This window comes from Anomaloglossus baeobatrachus, chromosome 5 (assembly GCF_048569485.1).
Source record: "Anomaloglossus baeobatrachus isolate aAnoBae1 chromosome 5, aAnoBae1.hap1, whole genome shotgun sequence".
NCBI classification, from domain to species: Eukaryota; Metazoa; Chordata; class Amphibia; order Anura; family Aromobatidae; genus Anomaloglossus; species Anomaloglossus baeobatrachus.
In genome coordinates this window covers 301,376,734-301,385,440 of record NC_134357.1, presented here as the reverse complement: position 1 = coordinate 301,385,440, position 8,707 = coordinate 301,376,734, and the positions used below count along the sequence as shown (strand labels likewise).

Genomic DNA, 8,707 nt, shown 5'->3' with positions numbered 1-8,707 from the left:
TGTGAGCAGGGGGCGGGGCTTCTCCCTGTTAAGCCACACATGAGTTGCCATGGAGAGTTCACAACAAGGGCGGAGCCTCTTAGAGCTGGGCGCGGCTATACTGTAGATGGGCGTTTCGCTATGCAGGGCTATGCTGAAGATGGGCGGGGCTATACCGGAGATGGCCGTGTCTATACTGGAGATGGGTGGGGCTATGCTGGAGATGGGTGGGGCTATGCTGGGGATGGTCGGGGCTATACTGGAGATGGGTGGGGCTATACTGGAGATGGCCGTGTCTATACTGGAGATGGGTGGGGCTATGCTGGAGATGGTCGGGGCTATATTGGAGATGGGCGGGGCTATACTAGAGATGGGCGTGTCAATACTGGAGATGGGCGTGTTTATACTGGAGATGGTCGGGGCCATACTGGAGATGGGCGGGACTATACTGTAGATGGCCGTGTCTATACTGGAGATGAGCGGGGCAATGCTGGAGATGAGCGGGGCAATGCTGGAGATGGTCGGGGCTATTCTGGAGATGGGCAGTGCTATATCGGTGATGGGCGAGGCTATATCGGTGATGGGCGTGGGTATATCGGTGATGGGCCTGGGTTAGAGCAGGCAGTGCCCCCGTGCAGTGCGCTCTGCTTCGTACAGTCCCCGTCAGGGCCGCCATCAGGGCATTACTAGTGGAACTCCTGTAGCGGGCCCGGTGAGCAGCAGGCAGGAGGGGGGGCCCGGACATGCTGACAGGCCTCTCCCCTTTCATTCCTCTGCTCCCCGGGCCCCAGCGCAGGGGGCGTTGACAGTACACTTCGCAGGGCGGGCTGGTCGTGCAGTGAGCAGGAGATGGGGCCTGGACACGCTGACAGCCCAGACCCCTGCCCTTTCATTTCTCTGCTCACCGGGCCCCATGGGCAGGGGGTGGGGACATTGCACTGAGAGCACCTGCAGTCGCACAGGGGCCCCAAGCGGGAGCGGGCCCTTAGAGCCTGAAAACGTACTGGGTGCGTCATAGCTCCCTGGTACTTAAGGACCCATGACGTACCCAGTACGTCATGGCGAGATCGTTGCCCCGGTGGCTGTGATCGCTGCAAATATCTTAGATTCGGGGAGGAGGGGCCCACTGCCTGACCTCAGGAGGGGTGGTGTCTCCTCCCCGGACCTAAGGAGGCTGTGATTGGCTGAGCGGCGTTCGTCAGCCAATCACAGCCACTGTAACGTTCCAATCATTGAAAATGGCTATAACATTAAAATCCAGCCCTGATCAGTGCATTTGTAGCACCGATCATTGGCTGGAGCTGGGTGACCTCAGTTTCACCCACCCCCAGCTCTGATTGGAGAGATCGGCCTTGTGACCGATCTCTCCAATCACTGTGGATCTGGGGCCGGTGACCACTCCCCTCAGCGTCACTCCAGTGTCCGTGGAAGGTGAGGAGCGTGATCGGTAAGTTTAAAGACACTGTCTCCTTTCAGCCGCCGCCATTGCCCCAGCCCCCACCCATCAGCCGCCGGCTGCAACAGTCACTGCCCCTGATCCAGCAGCACTGAACCCATCTGCTGCGTCCCCTCCATCTGCCACCCCCTCCCCCAACAGTCGCTGCCCCCTCCCTCATCTGCTGCCCCTCTCCCACCTCTCACCTTCCTCCATCTGCTGTGACCCCACCCCCACCTGTTGTGACCCCACCCCCACCTGCTGTGACCCCACCCCCACCTGCTGTGACCCCACCCCCACCTGCTGTGACCCCCACCTGCTGCGACCCCCCCACCACCTGCAGTTAGACCCCCCCACCTACAGTGAGACCCGACCCCCCCACCTGCAGTGAGACCCCCCCACCTGCAGTGAGACCCCCCCACCTGCAGTGAGACCCCCCACCTGCAGTGAGACACCCCTACCTTCTGTGAGACCCCCCCACCTTCTGTGAGACTCTCCCCACCTTCTGTGAGACCCCCCACCTGCTGTGAACCCCCCCACCTGCTGTGAGACCCCCCCACCTGCTGTGAGACCCCCCACCTGCTGTGAGACCCCCCCACCTGCTGTGAGACCCCCCCATTTGCTGTGAGACCCCCCCACCTGCTGTGAGACCCCCCACCTGCTGTGAGACCCCCCCACCTGCTGTGAGACCCCCCACCTGCTGTGAGACCCCTTCACCTGCTGTGAGACCCCCCCACCTGCTGTGAGACCCCCCACCTGCTGTGAGACCCCCCACCTGCTGTGAGACCCCCCTGCTGTGAGACCCCCCCACCTGCTGTAAGACACCCCCCACCTGCTGTGAGACCCCCCCCCCACCGTCTATCCGTCCCTTTGTCTATCCGTCCCTTTGTCTATCCGTCCCTTTGTCTATCTGTCCCTCTGTCCATCCGTCCCTCTGTCCATCCGTCCCTCTGTCCCTCTGTCCCTCCGTCTGTCCGTCCCTCCGTCCGTCCGTCCCTCCGTCCGTCCGTCCCTCCGTCCCTCATCTATCTGTAGCACCCACGGCGCAGGGGTTAAATATTACTCGTCGTCGGGCCGGTGATGTCGGGTCAGGGGGATGTCACAGGTGGCCCTCCCCGGGTTCGTGGCCCCGAGGTGTACAATAAAAGGGATTTGGATGATGGTGGGGCAATGATGAGGATGATAGTCTTGTGACGCCACCTGTGGTACGTGGCCAGGGATTAGGTGCTGCTGCTGTCTCTGTCCTCCGGGGCGGATAGTGTTGCAGCAAGGATGGTTCTGCTCCCCACAGGTGGAGCGGGGGCCCGGGGAGGATGATGAGGAGAGTAGTGGCTGTTGGTGCCGAAGCACGAGGTGACGGCAATCAAAAGGCTGAATCAGCTGCTGTGGTTCCAGCCGTGATGGGCCCCAGCTGATCGCGGATCCGTTGGAGGTTATAACCGGTACAGTGGTCGATGGGCCCTTCCTTCTTGTGCCTTTAGGCTATGTGCGCACTAGAAATGTGAAGTTTCTCAAGAAAATTTCTTGAGAAACTTCTAGGAGTGAAAGATTTCCGGAACTCCGGAAAAAATCCGCACCAAATCCGCATGCGGATTTGCCGCGGAATAGCCGCGAATTTGCCGCGATTTTCCCGCGGGTGGTTCCCTGCGGATTTTGCAGGCTGTACTGCCGAAATCCGCAGGGTACCTGCGGAAAAGAATTGAAATGCTCATTTTCTCAAGAAATTTTCTCGAGAAATTCTTCTCAAGGAAATTTCTTGAGAAAAATCCGCACAGTGCGCACAGCTATTTTTTTTTCTCATAGAATTTGCTGGGAAATGTCTGCACAAAGATTGCAGACATTTCTCAAGAAATTTCCGCGGCAAATCCGGGGGTAAATCGCGGGTAAAACGCACTAGTGCGCACAGAGCCTTATAGATGGATCCCCGTGGCCTGATGCTGCTTGGGGACCCTGGTTCGTGTAGTGTTAGCTCCTGTCCCGTGTGTAGGTGACGCGGGGCCGCTGTGGGGCTTGACTGTAATCACGACTCCGGACCCTATGTGGCACTGTGCGCCGGGATCTCGTGGTGGTCAAAGAGACTTACAATCCCCCGTCCTGCAGATTCTGGTGATGCAACGTGAAGTCTGTTCCACCCTAAGGCTCTGCACCCTGAACCGCACCGGTCCCACTCTTGTTCTCTCCTGCTGGAGAACACTCTAACTGTTGTGTAAGCTCCTAACTCCCCCTGGTGGCTGCTCCTCCCCCGGTTCCCTGTCACTAGTGGGTGGCCGCCCCCCCATGTTTGGTGACTAGCTTAAGACCCGACCCTAGCCTGGTCCCCAATGGGGAGGGCAACCTGGTTGTGTATATGAGTTTGTGTTGTGGAACTGGTACCGACCTCCTCTGGATCCAGGATGAGTACTGCACCCTAAGTGAGGTGCAGTACCCTGTGGTGACTGAAGCCACAGGGGCGCCACATATCCATCTATCTATCTATCTATCTATCTATCTATCTGCTAAAAGAGCCTTAAAGGGAATCTGTCAGCAGGTTTTTGCTCCCCCATCTGAGAGCAGCATAAAGTAGAAACAGATATCCTGATTCCAGCGGTGTGTCACTTACTGGGCTGTTTGCTTTCATTGTGATAAAAGCCATGTTTTCTCTGCTGCAGATCTAGCAGTTATACAGAGCTCATGAATATGCTGGACTACCTAAAATATACCAAGTAGCCCTGTAATGATAATCTCCTGCTGATTAACCAGTGATGTTATCAAAACTACACTAAGCAGCCCAATAAGTGACAATCGCTGGAATCAGGATCTCTTCCCCTATGTTATGCTGCGCTCAGATTAGGTGTTAAAAACCTGGTGACAGATTCCCTTTGAAGGGGTTGTTAGGTCTAAATCCACAAGTCTGCATTATCACAATTTGGTTTCAATTAGTTTAAAAACTGTATGTGACACATTCCCTTAAAGAAAAAAAATAGATATACCAAAAAAAATAAATATATACCAAAGAAGTTAGATTTAAAAAGAAAAAAAAAAAGTTAGAGTAAAGTAGGGCCCGGCCAAAAGAGTCCACCTTGTCGTGGTGTAGGCTTACAAAAATCTTTTGGCCAAAACAAAATCTGATGGCTGCGTGTGTGACACGGTGTTCAATGTAAAGGGTTAATGTGTGGATTGGTGAGGCTGTAGTGCAGAAGTGAAGTTTTCCAAGAGTGGCGGTGGGACTGTGGAAGATTCGTGGGGTGGAGGCGGAGCTGGGGCGGAGCCTCAAGGGGGCCCCGAACTTTTGCCAGTATGGGGCCCTGAAATTCCTAGTGGCAGCCCTGGTCCCCATAGATGGAGCAGATATTGGCTCCTATAGGGCGGCGACTCCAGAAGGGTCATCATCAAGATCAGAGGAGGAGAATATGGAGGATGTTGTCTCCTCTGTAGATATCATCCTCCATCTGTGCGGTGTTTGCGCTGTGATTCTCTCCTTCTGTTGCTTCATTTTCCTCTATGAAGACGATTTTCCAATATTTTGGCCTCTGATCTGAGATTAGATGTAATAGATATTTTCCAGGCTGCCAGGAAGTGTTATCTTATCTGTATTTGTTCCTTATTTTTTATAATACCGATATAGAGATATATATAAATATATATATATATATATATATATACATATATATATATATATATATATATATAAATTTGCCAATATCTATGTGACTTCTCTGTATGATAGATGTCACCTATAAATCTTATTACAAGATGCTGCCAGGAGGTGTTATCTTAGTATATATTTGCAGAGATTTGCAGTATATATATATATTCATGTTTCCTGTTGTATTGATTGTATATTGTCTTTATAGTGACTGCTGAAGGTCCAGACACCGGACAGGCACGTCACCCTCCATGCTGGATTCCTTACAGTAACACCAAAGATATAATCTGGAGAAATGTCCTCTTCATTTTGGAGGCTTCGGTGTTATTTATTCCCTCACATTCTGTCATCTCCTGCTGCTGAGAAAGGGAGAGAGGGACTGAGAGGAGATCGCTCTATATGAGAGGGGGATGATGGGGAGCGGTCTATGAGAGAGGGGGATGATGGGGAGCAGTCTGTGCGAGAGGGGGGATGATGGTGAGCAGTCTGTGAGAGAGGGGGGATGATGGGGAGCGGTCTATGAGAGAGGGGGATGATGGGGAGCGGTCTATGAGAGAGGGGGGATGATGGGGAGCGGTCTATGAGAGAGGGGGGGGTGATGGGGAGCGGTCTGTGAGAAAGGGGGGATGATGGGGAGCGGTCTATGCGAGAGGGGGGATGATGGGAAGCAGTCTATGCGAGAGGGGGATGATGGGGAGTGGTCTATGCGAGAGGGGGGATGATGGGGAGCAGTCTATGAGAGAGGGGGATGATGGGGAGTGGTCTGTGAGAGAGGGGGGATGACGGTGAGCGGTCTGTGAGAGAGGGGGGATGATGGGGAGCGGTCTGTGAGAGAGGGGGGATGATGGGGAGCGGTCTATGCGAGAGAGGGGGGATGATGGGGAGCGGTCTATGCGAGAGAGGGGGGATGATGAGGAGCGGTCTATGCGAGAGAGGGGGGATGATGGGGAGCGGTCTATGCGAGAGAGGGGGGATGATGGGGAGCGGTCTATGCGAGAGAGGGCGGATGATGGGGAGCGGTCTGTGAGAGAGGGGGATGATGGGGAGCGGTCTGTGAGAAAGGGGGATGATGGGGGTGGTCTGTGAGAGAGCGGGGATGATGGGGGTGGTCTGTGAGAGAGGGGGGATGATGGGGGTGGTCTGTGTTAGAGGGGGATGATGGGGGGTGACGTAATATTCTGAAAATATTGTTCCCAGAAGTGACCTGTGCTTCATAGATGCATCCAGGAATCTTCCCCATGCTGTTTCCATTCTTTGTCAGCTCTTTTCTCCTCATCCGCAGGAATATTATTAATTTCCTTTGACTTGCATTATTAGATTCGTTATTTGTTAGGAATATACAAATGGTAGTAAATATCTGAGACAAATAATGGGAATATTCCCCTCTTTGCCCATCGCTGATGTACTCACATCTCATCAGTCCAGGATCTATTTAGAATGTGCACGGTTTGTTGTGTGAGATCTGATGACAGATCAGTGACCAGCGCCGGGATCAGTCCGGCTGCAGGGAAAAGTCAGTCATTATCACTAGGAAATCTTCACATCAGACCGGAAATCAGGAGCTTAACACATGTATTTGAGAGTAAAATAAACAATACAAGGAAAGAAGAAAAAAACAAAACAAGTATCAATACATTACCCTACCAAACTGTGCCACAGACCGGGAATTCACATCAATGAAAAGAAAAAGTTGTGTTTAAATAATCTATACAGAACATTAAAATGAAAATAGATTTGTGGATACAAATGATTAGTAGCCGGAGGTCCCATCATATGGTCGGTGATGGTGGGTGGGGGCTGTGCATTGCTTACATACTGGGCGATCACAAGCATCTGTCATACGTCGTCGTAGGTCCTGCAATGTTGGTGGAATGGTCGCATACACCTGCTGTTTGATGTGACCTCACAGAAAGAAGTCCAATGGGGTCAGGTCAGGTGAGTGTGGAGGCCACTCCACGCAGCCACCATACCCAATGACTTGTAGGAAGTCCATGAGGTATCGCTTCACGTCCGCAGCCTTGTGAGTTTTACACGTTCTAATCATAGCATTTCTGTATGCAAGGTGTCGATTCGTATTGAATTGATGATGCCCTACAACTTTGTATTTCACTTTTTTTCTCTCTTTCCATTGTCGAGATAAAAATGCTAACTCTGTTGTTTTCCACCAGGTGGTGCTATAGGTAGTTTCATTGCGTAGCGCATGGCTACTTTACTATACCTAGACACCATTTCTATGCCTATAGCTGCAGCCGTTCTCAAGTTAATGGCGTTGGACAGGATATGGGTGGACACACTGTATATGATATGTGTGAAGTTGTCAGCCCCGCCCACTGACGATGACATCACTGATCTATTACTGGTGACAACCAGCCTGTACACGGTGTCTCAGAGGTTGTCAGCCCCGCATCATTACTGACATTTCTGAATTTAATATTAGGAATTTGCCATTTCTTATTTTGCATTACTTCTTATTTATTGCTATTTTTTCCTTTTTTCTCAGATGAACATTATTGAATCTTTTTTAGATGATAACCAGAGCTTGGTGGGAGAATTTGTCCTCTCCAGTCTGTCCTCCGCGGTCTCTGACGTCCAGATTCTCCTTTTCCTCAGTTTTATGATTGTCTATGTGATCACGGTTCTGGGTAATGCGCTGATCCTCCTGGTGGAGCCGCTGGATGCTCGCCTTCACACCCCCATGTATCTCCTCCTGGGCCACCTGTCCTTCCTAGATATAGGTTACTCCTCGGTGACTGTCCCTAAACTGCTCGACATCCTCTCCTCCGATAACAGGAGGATCTCGTTCTATGGTTGCTTCTCTCAGATGTATTTCTTCCATGTCCTGGGCAGCTGGAGATGTTCCTTCTGGCCGTCATAGCTTATCACCGCTTTGTGGCCATCTGTAACCCGCTCCGGTACACCGAGCTGATGAGGTCGGTCTGCATCCCTCTGGCCGGCTGTGCCTGGTTCGGTGGCTTTGCCCACTCCACGTTCCACACCTGCTTTCTTATGAGACTTTCCTTCTATGGACCAAACCAGCTCTACAACTTCTTTTGTGACGCGACGCCACTTATAAAGCTCTGGATGAGATCCTGCTCATCGTCACTCCGGTAATCTTGGGGCCATCGTGTTTCACGTTAGTTCTTGTATCTTACAACCGGATTGTGAGGAGCATCTTGAGGATAAACTCCAGGGAGGGAAGACAGAAGACGTTCTCTACGTGTGCGTCACATTTACTGGTGGTGTCCATATTCTATGGGACCGGGATCATTGTGTATGTGCAGCCCATGTCAGTGTACACATCAGCCAACAGCTTCATTACTGTGTTCTATGCGGTTATAACGCCCATGCTGAACCCCCTGATATATACTCTGAGGAACAAGGAAGTCAAAGGAGTGCTACAAAAATTACTAATGCGGCCAATCCACTCCATGTAAAAAACAGCAGAATGAGCAGCATCTTCTGATATTGGAAAGTTACATCATGTCTTATCATCCAGTCACCTCCAGAGCTGCACTCACTATTCTGGTGTTACACCATGGCTTATCCTGCAATTACCTCCAGAGCTGCATTCACTATACTTTTGTTACATCATGTTTTATACTCTGGTTATACCAAGAGCTGCAGTTATAATCCTGCTGTTATCTCAGGTCTTATCCTCATGTTACCTC

The 8,707-nt window shown here is 51.8% G+C and overlaps 1 pseudogene; it reads left to right on the top strand.

Moving 5' to 3' along the window:
• Positions 1-433: 433 nt before the first annotated feature.
• On the top strand, positions 434-8,473 carry LOC142312749 (olfactory receptor 10G4-like; annotated as a pseudogene).
• The last annotated feature ends 234 nt before the right edge of the window (positions 8,474-8,707 follow it).